Here is a 19142-nt window from a genome sequence, read left to right on the forward strand (position 1 = left end):
GACCTTCAGGTGCCAAGGTATCTGATATCCTTAGTAAAGATTTTTCTTCCATTTTAAGTTTTGGAAAAGTTTTGTTTTGAGAGTGGTTTCATGCCATTGAATTTTGTTTTCATTATTTGTCCGTTTCATAGCAGCTTTGAACTTCCCTGATTGCAGAGCATGTATTATTTCAGGAAATGCCGGATTTTAAAAAGCATTTTTTTTCTTTTGGTTTTTGAGTCCACTTTAGCAGAAGTTTACACAAGCCTCTGTGGCCTCCCCCAACACACTAACAGGTTTATCTCTGTGTATGCATAGCAGCAGGAGGCAATAGGACTAATCTTAGATCAGGAAAAGGAAAGGTAAGAGTGCTCCTGTCGTAAGGGACTAATGTAATAAGCCCTCCATGAAGACTGTGCACTGAAATTCAATGTACAGTTCCCTGTAAGTACCTAGATCAGTCCAGACTCCCTCCCAGCAGATGGAGACAGAAAAAGTTTCACTGACACTGCAACATAACCTGAGGTGCCACTTACAGTCCCTCAGTATTTCTCTGGCTCCAGCTGATGGTGGAGGTGCAAAACCTCTGCAGTCTGTGCCAGGAAAAAAAAAAGGCTCAGGAAAATTTGGTGAATCCTCCCAGGAGGTTGGTAGGTCCTGGTGGGGCCATCCCTCCTGGTATTGAGGTGGATGAGCGAGGGGTTGGGGACCCTAGTTTGCCCAGTCCTTTGGTTGCCAGAGGTTGAAATCTGGTGGAGCCAGTTCATTCACCACCAGAGCCTGCTGGCGCTCTTCATCATCAGGGAAGTGTTTTGCTTTTATTTTCAGTAAAGTTTCTTTAAAACTTTTTTTTTGTTTTGTTAGAGCTTCCTGCTGCTTTGGAGATGTCGTGCGGCTGACGCCGGCAGGGCTCAGCAGTTGTAGATGTTAGGTCCCCGGTTTTTCTTCCTTAGGCGATGGGCTCCCACGATTGGCGCACTTGGTGCATGTCACAGGACAGTAAATGTGCCATGTGTGGAGAGTCGCGCGCATGGCTGTCCCAAAATGGCCTCTGCCTCTCTGGAAGAGATGGAAGATTGGGAGAGCTCGCGGGGGGGGGCGTGCAAACGGCAGCGCAGGTCTGGGAAGCATCACCACGGGAATGGTGGCCTTTTAACTTTCCTCGCATCTCCTGCTGAGGCCATGAAGGGGGAGGGGGATTTTTCTTCCTCCGTTGTTTCCTGCCGATTCGAGCCAGATGGAGGCCTGTGAAGCCCAGGGGGGTGGGGGTGATTTTGAAGTGGAGGATGATCTCCCAGGGGACACTTCAGATTTTTCTTCCTCTTCCTTCTTATCAGTGCATTTGATTTTTTTTTTTTCAAAATGTTTATTGGCAGCAAGATTATGCATCCATACGCTAAAGAAAACAGTGTCACGCAACCATCGCCAACATGGCATGGTACATCAGAAACAGTGTATGCAAACAATACCAGAAACATGAACAGTCACCTGATCGTATACAATGCAATTCTCGCTTTCCTTATTTTCTTTGGAATCCCCAATCTCCCAACATATCATCCCAAGTGATAGGCACCCCCTACATTCACTCCAACCACAGACATCCCAGCATCCACATTCACCCATGTTGCCCCCCATAAGTCAACCAACCATCTCAAACATGCAGCGGTAGCCCCCCCTCCCGAGACCAGGAAATTCAGTGCCATGACACAGTATAACCCGTTTCCATCAGTCCAGTCTGTTTCCTTGGGTGATATTGCGAAGCACGCCTGCCAGCACTCTTTGTATTGCTTATCCTACCTGCGGTTGCCAGCAATTTAGTCCATACGCTCCATTTGCATAAACGTGGCCATCCTGTTGTGCCATGCCGCTAAGGTAGGAGATGCTGCAGGTTCTGCCCACACCGACAAGATCGTGGGCAGGCCAGCAGGGCAGCTACTCGCCCGAACTTTACCTTAGAGTGAGTGCCCAGCGGCAGCGCCTGGAAAGGGTGAGTTATCCGCATATTGCCGGAGGCATGAGTGGCAATACCAGTACAGCGGGTGATAGTATCCAGCACAGCCGCCTAGAACAGAGTAAGCGTCTGGCATTGCATGAGACTGTGTAGCAAAGTGCCCTCCTCTAGGCCACATTTGATACAGAACAGGGAATCTGTGAGGCCCATCTTGAACCGGCGAACATCATCATAATAACCCAAGTGAAGAATCCGGAACTGTAGCTCACGAAGCCCCACGTCTGGGTTTTGAGCGTGGAGAGATTTAAAGCCGTTCAGCATACACTCCGCTGTAACATCTCGGTCAGGATAGCAAACCACTGGCGCGCCAGTGGCTGCAGGAAGTCGCGTGCCTGACGGGCCTGACCCAGGGATTTCCATCCTGCTATAGTGTTATGAAGACAGGCTGCATCAAAAACTGTATTTGCAAAGGCAGTTTCCCGCGGCCAACGCCTCTGCCATCCAAGTGAGGGACTGCAGGTAATGACGAGCTTGTAGGTATGCAAAGAAATGATATGGAGATAAATGGTAATCCTTAATCAGCACTTGAAAGTCTCAAAGGGCATGAGATTCTGAGTCATACAAGTGAAAAGCAAAGGCGACCCCATTACTGGCCCACACTTGAAAGATGCCGCTGGATTCCCGGCCAGATTGAAAGTCCAGGTTGCCCACCAGCGGCATCAGTAAAGAGGTGGAGGCCGCCAGGCCATGGAGCGTCCTCAGCCACCTCCAGGCACGAATACAGGGATACAGTAGCCGTTTAGGGAAGTCCAAGGTGCGGTCTTTCGAGGGCTGGAGATGTAACAGACAAAGCGGCAACCAGGGTGAACATAAGAAATTGCCATGCTGGGTCAGACCTTCAAGCCCAGCATCCTGTTTCCAACTGAGGCCAAACCAGGCCACAAGAACCTGGCAATTACCCAAACATCAAGAAGATTCCATGCTACTGATTCAATTAATAGCAGTGGCTATTCCCTAAGTCAACTTGATTAATAGCCGTTAATGGACTTCTCCTCCAAGAACTTATCCAAACCTTTTTTGAACCCAGCTACACTAACTGGACTAACCACATCCTCTGGCGGCAAATTCCAGAGCTTTATTGTGCGTTGAGTGAAAAAGAATTTTCTCCAGTTAGTCTTAAATGTGTAACTTACTAACTTCATGGCATGCCCCCTAGTCCTTCTATTATTCGAAAGTGTAAATAACCGATTCACATCTACTCGTTCAAGACCTCTCATGATCTTAAAGACATCTATCATATCCCTCCTCAGCCGTCTCTTCTCCAAGCTGAACAGCCCTAATCTCTTCAGCCTTTCCTCATAGGGGAGCTGTTCCATCCCCTTTATCATTTTGGTTGCCCTTCTCTGTACCTTCTCCAACGCAACTATATCTTTTTTTGAGGTACGGCGACCAGAATTGTACACAGTATTCAAGGTGCAGTCTCACCGTGGAGCGACAGAGGCATTATGACACTTTCCGTTTTATTAACCATTCCCTGCCTAATAATTCCTAACATTTTGTTTGCTTTTTTGACTGCTGCAGCACACTGAGCCGACGATTTTAAAGTATTATCCACTATGATGCCTAGATCTTTTTCCTGGGTGGTAGCTTCTAATATGGAACCTAACATCGTGTAACTACAGCAAGTGTTATTTTTCCCTATATGCAACACCTTGCACTTGTCCACATTAAATTTCATCTGCCATTTGGATGCCCAATCTTCCAGTCTTGCAAGATCCTCCTGTAATGTATCACAATCTGCTTGTGATTTAACTACTCTGAATAATTTTGTATCATCCGCAAATTTGATAACCTCACTCGTCTTATTCCTTTCCAGATCATTTATATATATATTGAAAAGCACTGGTCCGAGTACAGATTCCTGAGGCACTCCACTGTTTACCCTTTTCCACTGAGAAAATTGACCATTTAATCCTACTCTCTGTTTCCTGTCTTTTAACCAGTTTGTAATCCACAAAAGGGCATCGCCTCCTATCCCATGACATTTTACTTTTCCTAGAAGGAACTTTGGATTTTCAGAAGGCGTTTGACAAATACACTACATCTACTGGTTCACCTTTATCCATATGTTTATTAACCCCCTTCAAAAAAATGAAGCAGATTTGTTAGGCAAGACTTCCCTTGGGTAAATCCATGTTGACTGTGTTCCATTAAACCATGACTGTGTTCCATTGTGCTCATTGTTCATTGTGCTCACTAACCCCGACTCACAATAGCAGTAGTTATGTTAACCATTCTCCCACAAATCTCAGCTGGCAGGTGACATTATAAAGCCGAAAATCAGGCATCCCGCACCCTCCCACCTGTCGTGGGTTTTCAAGAGTGGTGTATTTGATACGGACAGCCTTGCCTCACCACAAAAATTTTAAGATGCTGGAGCACAGGTGTGTTAGATTGCTGGCAGTAATCCAACAGGGAAGCATGTGAGGCACATATAGAATTTTGGGAAACAATAACATTTTCATCAATGTGCATCTGCCAAACAGCGAGAGTGGGAGAGATCGCCATGCTACTAATTGTGCCTGTACCCCGCTGATAACTGCAGAAAGATTTAGTTCATACATTTGGCCCACATCCCTGAGAATCCAGTCCCCCAAGTAGCGAAGTTTGCCAGGGGCCCACGCAAAGGGAAAGGGACCGCCCCAGGACTGTGGTAGTGCTGGGACTAATGTGAGGGCCTCAGATTTGGAAATATTTGATCTTCAGCCCTGCAATACTTTGAAACTGGTCAAAAATATGAATAATCACCAGAATACTTTGATGCAGGCATCCTACAAACAGCAAAATATCATCGGCGAAAAGTGCTATTTTTAAGGGGTGGCTGCCGATGCTACGTCCCCAAAAATCCTTTTCTCCCCGCAGCTGGGTAGCTAGGGGTTCCACTGCTAACACAAATAGGAGTGGGGATAGCGGGCATCCCTGCCGCACACCCCACATTGTAAGGCAAAGGGTTCCGTAAGGGCGCCATTCAGCAAAATACAAGCGCTAGGGTTGCGGTATAGTGCTTCAAGCCATGTCATAAACGGGCCTGAAAAGCCATATTGTCGCATAGCCCAAAACAGATATTCCCATGATATGGAGTCAAAGGCTTTCTCAGCATCTAAACTCAATATCAAGGCATCCATCGTAGGATGGTAGCTGAGGGCTGCTATGAGGCGCCTCACATTCCTTACACCCTGTCGTCCCTTAATAGAACCAGTCTGATCTGAGTCAATTAGAGCAGGCAAACACCCATTTACGCGCCTAGCGAGTATGGTCGTTAAGATCTTTACATCCACGTTAATCAGGGATATAGGCCGATACGAGCTAACCTCCAAAGGGTCCTTATCCTTTTTTGGCAAGACCACAATGACCGAGCGATTGGCCTCAACAGGGAGCCCTTTAGAAACAAGCAGCTCATTATAATGCTGGGACAGCAGTGCAAAAATTTGGAATTTCAAAATTTTGTAAAATTTGGACCCGAGCCCGTCTTGGCCTGCCGCCTTCACCACTTTCAAGTCCTGTATCGCTGCATATACATCGCTGTCGCTAATAGGCGTATTCAGTGCTGCTAACTGATCTGCAGTCAAGCGTGGCCAGGTCAACCCCTGAAAAGTGCTCTGTGGTGGCCGGGTCAGGGTTTGGTTTTTTTTTTTTTTTTCAGCATGCAGCATTTTAAAGTAGTCCAGGAACTGAACTGAGATATCCCCTGCTGCAGTCTTATGCACCCCATCCCGCCCTCTGATACCGGTAATGACCGTTTGCTGATTTCGGGGCTGTACTAAGTTTGCTAACATTCTACTCGCCTTATTACTGTACTTATGTAGTTGATATTGGTAATACCTCAGTGATTTAGAAGCTCTTTGGTGCAGTAATGAATTGTGTTGTGCGCGCTTGGTCCGCCAGACCTTTATCAATTGACGACATGGTGTACATGTGCTGGTGTGCTAAAAAAAGGCGCAACATCAGTGAGGCGTAAAATTTACGCATTGCGCTGTCTATTTACCTTGGCAACATAAGCTATAATATGACCGCGCCTCATTGTCTCCCCAGCCTCCCAGAGCACTCCTGGGGAGATCTCTGGGGAGACATTGAACTCCAAATACTCCTTCCACTGAGCCTGCAAGTGAGCATGAAATTGTTTATCCAGAAACAGGTTGGGACGCATGTGCCATGAGAAGGGACCCAGAGGTCCTCGCTCACCCTTTAACGTGAAAGTCACCGGGGTGTGGTCTGAGAATGAAATAGCCCCAATGGTAGCGTCCTCTATAGCGGAGAACATGCTATCCGAGACTAATAAGTGATCCAGGCGGGAATACGACTGATGTGTGGGTTAGAATAAAAAGTAAAGAGTAACTCAGTGGAATGTAAGACCCGCCATGCATCTAGCAGCTGAAGTTCCTAACATAGGAAGTTTACCCCTAAATTGGAGTCATTGGCCACAACGGCCTTGGGTGGTCGGCAGTCGAATTGTTTATTGGCTGCAAAACGTCACCCGCTGTTGGTAGAGGACCTCAGCGGCTACCACATATCGTCCCTCTTTTTGTCCTGGCATACCCGCTCAAGGTGGAAAGGCAATTGTTTGTGTATGAGGATGGCAAAACTCCTCTTGCGAGTGGAGAAAGAAGAGTAAATACACTGCCCCACCTAGTCCTGTTTTAGTTTCCCATGCTCTACATCCAGGTACGTCTCTTGGAGAAACGCAACCTGTGAATGTTGGTGGCGTAACAGAGAAAGCAATTTAGATCTTTTTATTGGGAAGTGGATACCAGCCACATTTAAGGACACAATTTTAACCGTTGCCATGATCTCCACATTTGCAATGCTGTATCAAAGGGCCTTCAGCCCTTGGCTTTAACCACAATAAGAAGTGATACCGAGGTTCCCCAGCATGAGCCCCCGGATCTTGCGGAGTTGAAAACCATACAGCTATTCCCTGGTCGCTTTCCCATCTTCCCCCCCCCCCACCATGCATGCCACATCCATACCCACATACGTACTACACACCTGCCCCAAGAGGCACAGGGACCTTCCCTTTCTGGAACTATTCCTTCCAAACGCGGTTAGGTACCCCCCCTCATTGTTCGCCCAGCTTTGGGATTACGGTATGATCTGTATATCTATCATATTGTCCAGTCTCTCTAGGCCCGAGACTTGAACTTTGCTGTGTAGCAGGATACCTCTGGCTTGTCACTATGTGAGTTCAAGAGAAAAAGCAACTGTGATAAGCTGATAACTGCTTTAATTTGTGCAGTGACCAGGAACACTCTAAGTTGTGGGTTCTTTCCACGCAAGGTAATAGGCCATCTATCCCCTTGTTCCCGCAGTGCACGGGCATTGGCCTGTCACCTAGTGTTCCAATAATTCTGTTTACTCCCCTCCAGGATTATCAGGTTGTGCCAGAAAAGATGAGGCTTCCTTTTTAGATGTGAGGTAGATCACATGATTGTCTAGCTGTACCCATAGTTTCGCCAGATAGAGGAGGGCAAAACGTATTCCCCTTTTATGAAGATCGGAGCAGGCTGGTGCCATTTGCTTCCTCTGTGCTGCCGAAGCTGCAGAGAAGTCATTGAAGAGCAATATTTTGTGGCCTTGGTATTCCACCGTGGATTGCTGCTGAAAGGTGCGGAGCAGCTGAGTTTTGTGCGCCCAGTTAAGAATGCGTGCCTCACTGGTCTGGGTCTGGCCTGTGCTTCACGCGGTGGCCCCACCCGATGAGCCCGTTCATAGCGCAGCTTATCTGCAGTAAGCACCAGGCCCAATTTGTCAGGGAGCCATGTTTTCACAAAATTGGTCAACTCACCCTCCGGCACTGATTCAGGTAGCCCAATTATTTTAAGATTATTGCTGCGACCTCTATTCTCCTGGTCCTCCATTTTTAGCAGAAGATCTTTGTTGGACCTGCACCTTCGCCACGTGGCGCTCCGATTCTGTCAGCCGGTCCCCCTACTCATCGAGCACCTGTTCTGCCTGATCCAGCCTTTTGGCTTGCTCCTCCAGGGGGCCCTTTAAATCATCCATGGAGGTCCATGGTGGGTGCGATGCCTTTATCTGCCCTGCCATGGCAGCCTCTGTCCTCCTGGTGACCATTGAAACATAGAAACATAGAAATGACGGCAGAAGAAGACCAAATGGCCCATCAAGTCTGCCCAGCAAGCTACGCACTTTATCCATTTTTTTTCCCTTTTTCTCTCTCCCACCTGTTACTATTGGCTTCCAGTACCCTCCAGCCCTAATTCCCCTCCACCCAATTTAGAGAGCAGCTTTGAATCTGCATCCAAGTGACATCCAGCTCAATTGGGGGTAGCAACCGCTGCAACAAGCAGGCCACCCCCTTGCCCCATACTCTTACCCACCCTTATTTTTATTTTTTTGTTTTGTTGGGGTTTTTTTTTGGAAATAGCAGCCCTCCATCCTTCCGCTCCGTGAAGGTGGAACACCAACTACTGGCCACTGGCATCCCGCTCCGTGAATACCTCTGTGGCTACTGCCGCTCTGTGCAGTGTTTGAATGCCTCTGTGGCTACTGCCGCTCCGTGCAGTGTTTGAATGTCTCCACTTTATTCACGCCCTCCCGCTTACATTACAAGTTAACATGTGGGTTTGGTCTCACTGGCGGTACCAACTGGTTGGTAACAGTTCTTACGTTTACTTCTCACCTATTTCACAATGTAACCTTCCCAGCCGTTCTAGTGTATTTTGATATTTGGTCAGCTCTTGGTATTTTTCATATTGACCACCTTTTTTTTTTTTTTTTTTTTATCAGGGTAACTGACTGCTAATTTCTTAAGGGATAAATATCACATGGGGGATGTGGACTTGTTAGCTTATGCTCAAACCAAGCATTTCATAGATTCTAAGAAGCAAACAGCCACCTTGAGCCGGACGAGATCTCTGTTCAAAACTTATTGCAACCAAGCAGATACTTCGAGAGGTCTAATATCTAAAATATATAGTTTTCTCAATGGACGGTTGCATAAGCCCTTTAAACATTTACGTGATTGGGATTTAGACCTGGGGTGCCCCATGAGTGTTGAAGATTGGGCCCTGGCCGCCTTGTATGATGGCAAGCATTCTATATCTGCTAGTCTACAGGAGAATTGCTACAAATTATTGTACCATTGGTATTTGACTCCAGCTAGATTGCACCGTGCATTTCCTGCTGTGTTGGATGCATGCTGGAGAAATTGTGGCAACATTGGCACTTTTTTCCATATATAGTGGCAATGTGAGGTGGTCATTTCTTCTTGGAAGCAAATTCTAGACTGGATATCGCAACTTTTAGGGGTGTAAGTTCTTGCTGATCCACGAAACATCCTGCTTAACATTCCAGCCTCTGGTCTTGATAAGCATTCTCAATGATTCTGCCAACAGATAGTCATAGCAGCTCGTTATGGATTAGCCACATTTTGGAAACGTGCGGATGTACCTTCAGCTCACTTGGTGACCCAACGCTTATATAGCTATTATCATTTAGCTTATCTAACTGCTTTGCGCCACAATCAGTTATCCTCCTTTGAGGCAATTTGGGGTCTTTATAATCTGACTCCAGTCCCAAGGTTCAGCTGTTTAATAGGGCCCATTCTTCTTCTTTTCAGATTGTCCCCTTGTTTCTCTTCTTTTTTCCTTTCCCTCCTTTTTTCATTTTTGCCTACTGACTAATGTTATTCGGGGAGGTGTTTACCTACCTGTCTGGCTTTCTTTTGTATCTGTGCTTTCTGAGTAGTTTTGCATTTCATTTTGTGCACTCTAGATCAGTGGTTCTCAACCGGTGTGTCGCGACACACCAGTGTGTCGCCAAGAACACGCAGGTGTGTCACCACACTTCCTGGTCACTCGCTGACCCAGCTGCTCCCCAGTCCTCCTCCGCCCGAGCGGAACGCGGCAGGACAGCTGGAGTCAGCGTATCGGCATCGGTATGGTCTCTTCTTCCCGCCCCTCCCCCGCGGCCCGGAAGAGGAAGTGATGAGCAGCGGGTGCGTGCGCGGGAAGAAGAGACCATGCTAGTGTGTCAGCGTCGGCCCGAAGAAGAGAAGAGAGGCGCGGCCTGAAGAATGTGCAGCGTGGCTCGGAGGAAAATGAAGAAGAACGTCAACCCCCGTGGCCGATGGGACTCCTCCTCCGCGAGGGCTGAAAATGAAAGAGGTTAGGGTTGGGAGGAGGCTGCTGCCGCTAGTTCTGGGGGGTGGGGGTAGGGAGAGAGAGTGAATGAATGAATGAGCAAGCAAGCATGTGTGTGAGTGAGATAGCACGTATGTGTGTGATTGAGAGCCTGTGTATGTGAAAGAGTATGTCTGGGATTGAGAGCCTGCCTTTGAGAGAGAGAGCATGAATGTAAGTTTACAATTGGGAACCTATATGTGTAAGTTTGTGATTGAAAACCTGTTTGTGTGAAAGAGTATGTGTGTATGATTGAGATCATTTGTGTGTGAGAGAGATTGTGTATGTATGATCAAGAGCCTGTGTGTATAAGTAAGGGAGAGAGCATGTGTGTCTGTGTGTGATTGAGAGCTGGTTTAGGTGAGGGAGCACCTGAGTAGGTGAGGGAGCACCTGTGTGTGTAAATGAGAGAGAGAGAGAGCATGTTTATAAGCATGTGAATGAGAGTCTGTGTGTGAGAGAGAAAGATAGCATGTATGTGTGTGATTGAAAGCCTGTGTGTGTAAGCGTGAAAAGATAGCATGTGTGTAAATGTGTAATTAAGAGCCTATATAAGTGAGAGAAAAAGCATGTGTATATGTGAGTGACTGAGAGCATGTGTGTATAGGTGTGTAATTGAGAGCCAGTGTGAGAGAGAGCGCTGGTATGTGACAGAGAGAGGAGAAAGTTCCAAGCAAACCACCCCTCCTCCTGCTAATTCAGAACAATCTCAGGACACCTGGATATCAAACGTTCCCAGGTATGCAGAGCAAAACCATTTTTGTATCCTTATTTTTCATTACTGGGTCTTTGTGTCTGCTATTTTGAAATATTTTATTGGTATCTAGAAATTTTTTATATTAGTTTTTAATTATTGGATATTCCACTCATCAGCTGTTTCGAAATAATCTCTTTTTGTTAGTATGGTTTTACTGCTACTGATTTTATATTTCTTGATTTGTTTTATAAGGATGGGTGATGTTTCTTTTTTCTTTTATTACACTGCACACAGAGACTCTGGCTTGTTGCAGTTTCCAATTCAGTTTTTTCTGCATGCTTCTAGTTATATATTTTGGTCTCTATTCTTTGTTAGGTGAGGGCCAGCACATGTGACTCAGGTGAGGTTTTCTGCTGGCGTGTAGTTTCTGTTTAGGACTCTTTAGCAGCCTGACTTGGTCCGTTTTCCTAATAGAAGATGTATTGGTGTCTTAAGGCCTGGTGTAATATTTTCAGTGTTGCCTTTTCTTAGGTAAGGTGGTTACTGTTTAAGTGCTGGAAATTGGTGCTGTTTTGGTGTGGGATGTTTACTATTTATGCAATTTCTGTTCAGACAGAATATGTATCTTTTTCTTGTGTCATTTTAAACAATAAAAATAATTACCGGACCTTTACTTTTTATTTCCGCCGTTAATTGTAATGAGCAGTGTGTCACACATGTGAGCATGGCCTGTCCGGTGTGTTGCGATGGGAAAAAGGTTGAGAACCACTGCGCTAGATGACGATGCCTACTTTATATTGTTATGCATTCATTTTGGCTATATTCTGCATGTTTGATGTATTATTGCATTTTGGGGAGTGGGTTGGGATGTTCTAATTGGGTGAAAAATGGATGCATGTATGTATAAGTTAATATTGTATGATTTCATTTTGTGTCATCCAATAAACATTTTCAATTTAAAAAAAAAAAAAAAATTTGTAATGTGTAATCCCTTGTATGTTTCCATGAACAAACTCACAGATGGGCCACAGTCTGTTATTAATCTATATGTTCATGGTGTTCATAAACATTATTTTCCTCCTTTGCTTCCCCTTCCCGCCAGTCCATCCCTACCAATTTCATCTTTGAATATGAGTGCTCCCAAATTCGTCCTTTGCTCATCTGTTTATGGCTTTTCTCCCCAGATGTGCAGCAGATAAATTCTGTTTTGTAGTGTTCCTAATTGTTTTCTTCTATCACTCTCCAAATGTTATGAAATTAAGCAGAGCTTTGAAACTGGGAAAGATAATAGACATAAGTAGAAACATTAGGCATTCTGATCTCTGTGGAGCCAAAAATAAAATAAAATAAAACCAGTACGAGTTAGCTTTTTTTTTCTTTTTTTTAAGTATTTGTTTTTTGAATGCATATTAAATATCACATTACAGGTAGGTATTGGTCTTGTAAAGGGACTACATTCATACCATTCCACAGGATCCCTGCTAGTTTTATAGCTGACAGCTTGTAGCAGGGGTACCATACAAGCAGTCATAAAAGTAGCCCATAATGTGTGGGTGACAGCACCGACAAGCACTGAATTCTCAGAGCCAGATAGTTTTCCTAAGCGTGCACAGCAACTCCCATACACGATCACTGCCTTGTGAGCTTCTTCACCCATTATCCCACCAAGTATCAGTAAATTCCAAGATATCAGCATCCCTTGCATTGAGTATAAACATGGACGTTCTGGTGCTAGGTTTCACTGTGCGTCCTGGTGCATCAAGTGACATTGTCTACCAATGTCTCCACTAGAGGTTGGAGAGTGCACAGTGGTGCTGCATGGACCCAAGGATTGTGGTCCCAGCAGAATCGTGCGCATATCAATCTCCTGGAAATGCAGGTGATCTGATATTCATGAAGGGCTTTCTCCCACCTGCCCTTGAGTGAGAGATTCTTGATCCAGAGAAATAATTGGGAGGCTGTGTTCCAGAAAAAAGAAAAACCCCAAAATACAAGGAAGCACAGGCTCATACGTTCTCTGTCTAGTATGGTATGGTAGGATAATAAGGATGGAGAAATTTAGTCTTACCTGATAATTTCCTTTCCTCGTATCCTGCTACACCAGTTCAGGACCCTCCCAGGAAGTTGGACTTGCACAGTCTTAGAAGTGGTGTAACTTTTTCTTCTTCCTCATTAATCCAACAAAACTTTGGAAGGATCGCTTCTTTGAAGGATCTTTTAAGTGTTTCAAATGTATATGTACATGTTGAAAGAGTTTGAATTTGTTAGTTTTTTCTTCCATGGCTTTGACATAAGAATACTGGCTTTTTGCTGGAGCTGCATCATTGTAATTACCAGTGATGATGTCACAGAAAAAGATGTCCTCTCTGTCTCCATCTGCTAGTAGGGGGAGAAAACCCACACATCTGGACTGATATAGTAGGAAAGGAAATTATCAGGTAAGACTATATTTCTTCTTCCTTCTATGGCCAGTACTGTTCAGAAGGTCCTTAAGACAAGCATAAGATGATCTTCATTGCCCCCCATTGTGGTCTCCATAGCTACTCCATCTGTCAGGTCAGCCTCTGATTCCCATGGGAATGTTTCCAACTTTCATCACCCAGTAGGACAGATTAATTTTCCACTGCTGATCCTCACGGTATGGATGTTGAGTGTGCAATAGTCTGTCCCTTACTCTTACCTATGATAGTGGAAGACATACTGATTTCAGCCACGAAGCCTTCAATCAGAAAATTTTAGTTTTCTCCACATGGTGTGGGACCAGCAGGCTGGATCCCCCTTCTCCTGTGACCTGAAGGATGGACTTCATTTTTTTTTTCTTATCCTCAGCACTTTTTTGCTTAAAGTATACTCAGCAATCAGTGGACAAGGTTGACTTTCTTTCTATCCTTTTAATAACTGAATTCATGAAGGGACCTGTGGTATTCCAGGCCCTCCAATCAATAAATCTCCAGTGCCTTGGGACGTCAGCATGGTCTTGGCTCAACTTATGATACTTTCATTAAAATTTCTCAAATTAGTGGACTTCAGGTTTTTCACCTAATATGATCAAATTTGATTTAATGACTGGAAGGGGGACAGTAAGGAAATCCATGGCTCTCGTGCTAAACTTTCAAAAGGGAAACTTTGATAAAATGAGAAAAATAGAAAAAAACTGAAAGGAACAGCTACGAAAGTAAAAAGTGTGCAAGAGGTGTGGTCATTGTTAAAAAAAAAAAAAAAAAATACCATCCTAGAAGCACTATCCAGATGTATTCCACACATTAAGAAAGGTGGAAAGAAGGCAAAACGATTACCGGCATGGTTAAAAGGGGAGGTGAAAGAAGCTATTTTAGCCAAAAGATCTTCATTCAAAAATTGGAAGAAGGATCCAACAGAAGAAAATAGGATAATGCATAAACGTTGGCAAGTTAAATGTTAGACATTGATAAGACCAGGCTAAGAGAGAATTTGAAAAGAAGTTGGCTATAGAGGCAAAAACTCACAGTAAAAACTTTTTAAAATATATCCGAAGCAGAAAGCCTGCAAGGGAGTCAGTTGGACCGTTAGATGATCGAGGGGTTAAAAGGGCACTTAGAGAAGATAAGGCCATCACGGAAAGATTAAATGATTTCTTTTCTTCGGTGTTTACTGAAGATGATGTTGGGGAGGTACCCGTAATGGAGAAGGCTTTCATGGGTAATGATTCAGATGGACTGAACCAAATCACAGTGAACCTAGAAGATGTGGTAGACCTGATTGACAAACCTTAAGAGTAGTAAATCACCCGGACCGGATGGTATACATCCCAGAGTTCTGAAGGAACTAAAAAATGAAATTTCAGACCTATTAGTAAAAATTTGTAACCTGTCATTGAAATCATTCATTGTACCTGAAGACTGGAGGATAGCTAATGTAACCTCCATATTTAAAAAGGGCTCCAGGGGCAATCCGGGAAACTACAGACCGGTTAGCCTGACTTCAGTGCCAGAAAAAATAGTGGAAAGAATTCTAAACATCAAAATCACAGAAAGACATGGTTTAATGGAGCAAAGTCAGCATGGCTTTACCCAAGGCAAGTCTTGCCTCACAAATCTGCTTCACTTTTTTGAAGGAGTTAATAAACATGTAGGTAAAGGTGAACCTGTAGATGTAGTGTACTTGGATTTTCAGAAGGCGTTTGACGAAGTTCCTCATGAGAGGCTTCTAGGAAAAATAAAAAGTCGTGGGATAGGTGGCGATGTCCTTTTGTGGATTGCAAATTGGCTAAAAGACAGGAAACAGAGTAGGATTAAATGGACAATTTTCTCAGTGGAAGGTTGTGGGCAGTGGAGTGCCTCAGGGATCTGTATTGGGACTCTTACTTTTCAATATGTTTATAAATGATCTGGAAAGAAATACGACAAGTGAGGTAATCAAATTTGCAGATGATACAAAATTGTTCAGAGTAGTTAAATCACAAGCAGATTGTGATAAATTGCAGGAAGACCTTGTGAGGCTGGAAAATTGGGCATCAAAATGGCAGATGAAATTTAATGTGGACAAGTGCAAGGTGATGCATATAGGTAAAAATAACCCATGCTATAGTTACACAATGTTAGGTTCCATATTAGGTGCTACTACCCAAGAAAGAGATCTAGGCATCATCGAAATCGTCGGTTCAGTGTGCTGCCGCAGTCAAAAAAAAAAGCAAACAATGTTGGGAATTATTAGAAAGGGAATGGTGAATAAAACGGAAAATGTCATAATGCCTCTGTATCGCTCCATGGTGAGACTGCCCCTTGAATACTGTGTACAATTCCGGTCGCCGCATCTCAAAAAAGATATAATTGCGATGGAGAAGGTACAGAGAAGGGCGACCAAAATGATAAAGGGAATGGAACAGCTCCCCCTATGAGGAAAGACTAAAGAGGTTAGGACTTTTCAGCTTGGAGAAGAGATGGCTGAGGGGGGGATATGATAGAGGTGTTTAAAATCATGAGAGGTCTAGAACGGGTAGATGTGAATCGTTTTTTTACTCTTTCGGATAATAGACTAGGGGACACTCCATGAAGTTAGCATGTGGCACATTTTAAAACTAATTGGAGAAAGTTCTTTTTCACTCAACGCACAATTAAACTCTGGAATTTTTTGCCAGAAGATGTGGTTAGTGCAGTTAGTATAGCTGTGTTTAAAAAAGGATTGGATAAGTTCTTGGAGAAGAAGTCCATTACCTGCTATTAATTAAGTTTATTTAGATAATAACCACTTCTATTACGAGCAGTGGTAACATGGAATAGACTTAGTTTTTGGGTACTGCCAGGTTCTTATGACCTGGATTGGCCACTGTTGGAAACAGGATGCTGGGCTTGATGGACCCTTGGTCTGACCCAGTATGGCATGTTCTTATGTTTGTTTATTTATTTATTTATTTATTTTATATACCGACGTTCGATCGAGATATCACATCGGTTTCCAGATAACTAAAAGAATAGGGTAGTAACAGCCCTATTTTACATTATAACATTGTAATAAATATAATAAATTATAACATTGTAATAAAATATAACGAATTGTAACAGAAATAACAGGATTACATGGAACATTTGATATAGTATATAACATATGTACATAAATGACTTGTTGATGAGGATATTTTAAGGTTAAGGTTGGCAAGGAGGGTTGAAAGGGGGAAGGGGGGGATAGGTGGGAGGAAGGTGGTGCAAGGGAGGGAAGATGGTGGTGCGAGATGCTTGTGTAGGGGGCGTGGTGTGTTGCAGTTGCATTTGGGCAGGTTACGTGTCAGGTGGGAAAGCTTTTAGGAACAGCCATGTTTTGAGGTGTTTTTTGAAGACTTGCAATGAAGGTTCATTTCTGAGACAGGTGGGGAGGGAGTTCCATAAGGTGGGGCCCGCTATTGTTATGGCTCGTTTGCGGGTGACGTTGAGGTGTGCAGATTTGAGATTGGGTACGGCTAGGAGGCCAGTGTTGGTGGATCTGAGAGTTCTTTGAGTAGGGTAAGGTTGTATTCCGTTGTTTAGCCAGTTCATATTGTTGTTGTTTATTTTTTTGTGCATGAGGGTGAGGGTTTTATACTGGATTCTTTGTGTAATGGGTAGCCAGTGGAGTTCTTTGAGAGTGGGTGTGATGTGGGAGGATTTTTTGTTGTTAGAGATGATTCTGGCGGCAGCGTTCTGTAGCACTTGGAGGGGTTTGATGTGGGTTTCTGGTAGGCCAAGGAGGAGGGAGTTGCAGTAGTCAAGTTTTGTGAAGATAATTGATTGAAGGACTGTTCGGAAATCGTGCTCTTGGAGAAGGGGTTTGAGTTTTTTTAGTGTCTGGAGTTTGAAGAATCCATCCTTGATTGTATTGGAGATGTGTCGTTTAAAGTTGAGTTGGCTGTCGATTGTTACGCCTAGGTTTCTTGTGGACGGCGTGGGTGAGATTTGTGGCACTCCCGGGTTGGTTGAGCTTCCTGGGTGGTCGGAGGGGGTGCACTTGAGTGGATGAGAGGGACGGTCATCGTGGATGTGAATGATTTCTGTTTTGGCTTGGTTGAGGCATAGTGATAATTGAGATAGCAAGTGGGATAGATTTGAGCTGAGTTTGTTCCATTTTTCCATGGTTAGTTGGATGGACTTGTTTATGGGGAGTAATATTTGTATGTCGTCTGCATAGATGAAGTAGTGAGGTTTGCCTCTGAAAGGTATTTGCATAGTGGGATGAGGTAAATGTTAAATAGGGTTGAGGATAGTGAAGAACCTTGTGGGACTCCATGAGTGAGGGGCACTTGAGAGGATTCAGATGAGTTCGTTTTGACGATGTAGGATCTGTTTGAGAGGTAGGAGTTGAACCATTTGATTGTGGTGTCTTGGAGACCAATTTCTTTAAGTCTGGTGAGGAGAGTTCTGTGATTGATGGTGTCAAAGGCGGCGGATATATCAAGAAGTATCAGGAGGAAAGATTTGCCTTTGTCGCGGCCTCTGAGGATGGTATCAGTGAGAGAGAGGAGGAGGGTTTCAGTGCTGAAGAATTTTCTGAAACCATGTTGTGCAGGCTGTAGAACATTATAGGTTTCAAGGTGTTCTGTGAGTTGATTGTTGACTGTTTTTTTCGATGATTTTTGCTAGGAATGGGAGGTTGGAGACTGGTCTGTAATTTGCTGGGTCGGATTTGTCGAGTTGAGGTTTTTTGATGATAGGTTTGATGATGGCGTTTTTGAGTTTTTCTGGGAAGATTCCTTGTTCTAGGGATAAGTTAATGATGTAGGTTATTGGTTTGACAATAATCTCTCTGAGTTTTAGGGTTTTGATGGGGATGGGGTCTAGAGGGTGGGATGCAGGGTTGGTTTTTCTGATGATAGGCTCGATTTCTGTGGAAGCAACGGGTGTGAATTGTGACCATGTGTGGATGGGAGGGGGGATGTCAACTGGGTCGTTGTAGTTTTGGGGAATCTTGGCGATGATGTTGTTAACTTTGTCCTTGAAGAATTGTGCTAGTTTTTCACTTGAGATGTTGCTGGAGTTTGGCGTATTGTCAATTTGGATGGGGTTGGTTAGGTCTTTGACATAGGCGAAGAGGGTCCTCGGGTTATATTGGTAATCATGTATTCTTGATGTGTAGAAATTGCGCTTTGCTGTGTTGAGGTCTGTTGTATAGTTATGTAGTAGTGTTCTGAATTTGTCTTTCAGGTTTGAGGTGGGGGTTCGTCTCCATTGTTTTTCAGTTTGTCTCAGTGTTCGCTTTGAGGTTTTCAGTTCTGGGGTGTACCATGGTGCTCTTTGCTTTGTAGATTGCTTGATTTCCTTTCTTATCGTGGGACATAATGTATTGGCTATGTCTGTGTTGATGGTTATCCAGGAGTTTGTGGCTGAGTTGGCATCATTTAAGTTGATTGTTTTTAGTGCCTCAGGTAACACTTCAGCGATGTCTTCACTGGAGCATGGTTTGGTGAATTCGATGATTCGGTTGTTTGTTTGTATTGGGTTGGATTGGAGTTGAAGCTTGGCTTGGATGAGGCTGTGGTCAGACCATGGGGTGGGGGTTGTAGAGGGTGGTCCAGTTGCAGATATTTTGTGGTTTATGAATATTAAGTCCAGGGTGTGGCCCGATTTTTGAGTGGGCGAGTTGATGATTTGGGTGAATCCAATGGCAGACATGGTGGATAGGAGTAGTTCGCTTGTGGGGGAAGGAGGGTGGGTGTCGATATGGAGATTGAAGTCTCCTAGTATGATGGCTGGCTCTTGTAAGTTTATGTGGGTTGTGATGGATTCAATCAGGGGGGAAAGGTTGTGTTGTAGGCAACCAGGTGGGGCATATAGGAGGAGTATTTGGAGATGTTTTGATTTGAATAGGTTGG

The 19142-nt window shown here is 44.3% G+C and overlaps 1 protein-coding gene across 3 annotated transcripts in view; it reads left to right on the plus strand.

Annotated features, from left to right (window-relative positions):
* Positions 1–19142, plus strand: part of TTC31 (tetratricopeptide repeat domain 31) — a 167312-nt gene that overhangs the window by 100935 nt on the left and 47235 nt on the right. The window lies entirely within an intron of this gene.

This window comes from Rhinatrema bivittatum, chromosome 1 (assembly GCF_901001135.1).
Source record: "Rhinatrema bivittatum chromosome 1, aRhiBiv1.1, whole genome shotgun sequence".
Taxonomy (NCBI): Eukaryota; Metazoa; Chordata; class Amphibia; order Gymnophiona; family Rhinatrematidae; genus Rhinatrema; species Rhinatrema bivittatum.